The sequence below is a fragment of the Atta colombica genome, unplaced genomic scaffold (genome assembly GCF_001594045.1).
Source record: "Atta colombica isolate Treedump-2 unplaced genomic scaffold, Acol1.0 scaffold134, whole genome shotgun sequence".
In the NCBI taxonomy this organism is placed as follows: Eukaryota; Metazoa; Arthropoda; class Insecta; order Hymenoptera; family Formicidae; genus Atta; species Atta colombica.
Window position 1 is genome coordinate 116589 of NW_017259222.1, and position 2073 is coordinate 118661.

A 2073-nucleotide genomic window follows, 5' to 3' on the forward strand; every position below is an offset into this window, starting at 1 on the left:
ATAAGTTATTACTTAGAAAATATCTATAAATTTTAAGATAAGTTAAGAAAAAATAAGCGATAAAAAATATATATGTAGAAAATAGAGTATGAGAAAATAGAGATTAACCATTAAAATTCAATTTATTGATTGTTTTTAAGTTAATAGATAATAACTTTTTCTTAACTGTTGATACTTACAGAAATTGTAAAAATGTCGTCGTTTATAAGGATTCCAGCAACACAGCTCACAACACAACTTTTTCTTTCTATCAGCCGAACACTTTCACTTCTGATTAATTATCGAAAATTTTTACATCGAGTATATTTAAGATTTATACAAAAAATTCATTCTCATTAGTCATGGTACGCGTTCTATATAGTCTTTAACAATGCAAATTACATTTATTACAAATAATTTCAAATCACGTGCATCACGACGCGAATTGATATAATCAACTTTAAAGGATTTCATCTTCATCAAAAAAATAAATTTTTAGCGATAATTTGGTGCTCGACACTTCAGTAATTAACTTTAGATAATCCTGACTGATCGATGGCATCATCAACATCTGTCGTTTCAATCTTCTAATTGTTTCACACATTTTATGTTTATAATCACAACGTCCAACACGTTTATTAAACTAGTCTTTTCGTTTCATTTTTAAATTTTTTGTGATCATTGAAATATAAATTTCAAATCTTTGTAATGAAATAATTAACGGTAATCTGAAAGTTCAATCTCGAAGCATAATTTTATATCAAGAGTGATATTATTGAAATCTATCATCCTTGATTGAAATATTTGTTACACTAATCGATTTCAAGATTGATTCTTCCTTAGCTCTTGCTCGATTTTTCTGTTCAATTCAATAAATTTCATCCAAAAGTTTTTAATCTTAAAACAGTTCCCAATTTATTCACTAATTTCCGATCAACGTCACGTTCGATCACGACTTAGATCACTTCCGGAAATATTTTCAACAACAGTTTAAAATCGATGAAGCTGACGATTTTCGATGGGATGGATCGTGGATAAATCGCAACGGCGGCGGCGACCCAAGGTGACGATTGAAAGCGCCGTTCGCCGTTGGTGAGGGTGACGTGTATGCGCTGCTTGCTAGCGAGCCGCGAGAAGGTTCCAGCTGCGCTGCAAAGGGTAAGGGGTGAGGGAACAGAGCAAGCTTAGCAGCAACCGCCACTAGCGTGGGCGGTACGATGGGCGGGGCGATACGATGGCCCATCCTCGTTGCTCGACTGGCGTAATCCCATAAAATTTTTCCTCCCCACGTTTCTCGACCCCTCATTCTCTCTTTCCCACTTTTGCCCATCAGGATGTCGCGGTGTAGCTATTTCGTTTCTGTCTGCCACGCAGTTGCTCGAATTCGTGATAGATAGGGCGAGGTGCGACCGACATCGAAAGTGCAGACGAAGACTCGCTCTCCTCGATTTCAAGTTTGACACTTTGCATCGATCGCTTTTCGGAGTGAGGCGTCTCCTTCTTCTCGGACTAATTCGTCAACCAATATCACTTTAAAAGTCAAATTTATATTGATGATATCTTCATAACGTCATATATATTTATACGTCATATATTTTTAGAACTTGTGATGTGACCATGTTTTTATTTGGATCTTTAAACAACAGTGAGAAAAACAGACTACTTGTACTTTTTAAAGAAACTGTTATTTGTCTATAGTATTTACATTTTAATTTTTAATAAGTTTATTTTTTCCTTAATTATGTCCAATCAATTAAACCACCTAATTAATTTGATAAATTCCTTATAAATAATAAATTTTAAAAAAAGATTCATTATTTTTCAAATAAAAATATATTGCATAGTATTTCAAAAGATATTTATGTATAAATCTTAAAAGTTATTTTTATTCTGAATTTTTTTACCTTCAAAATATATTATATTGAAATCAATGTTACAAATAATATAAATTCTTATAAAAGTTCTTTCCTTCGTCTGTAACCATTTTAAGTTTTTGAAATCATTCTTTCTTATTTATTTACTTTTATTCTTATTTATTTTTAAGGAAAAGAAAAACATTCTCTCTCTCTCTCTCTCTCTCTCTCTCTCTCTCTC

The 2073-nt window shown here is 32.3% G+C and overlaps 1 protein-coding gene across 1 annotated transcript in view; it reads right to left on the minus strand.

Annotated features, from left to right (window-relative positions):
• LOC108684441 (fez family zinc finger protein 2-like) overlaps positions 1 to 238 on the minus strand; it is a 48523-nt gene extending 48285 nt beyond the window's left edge. Inside the window, exon 1 of the mRNA XM_018188761.1 lies at positions 180 to 238. The gene's annotated coding sequence lies outside the window, so the exon portion shown is untranslated. The remainder of the gene's footprint in view (positions 1 to 179) is intronic.
• Between the last annotated feature and the right edge of the window lie 1835 nt (positions 239 to 2073).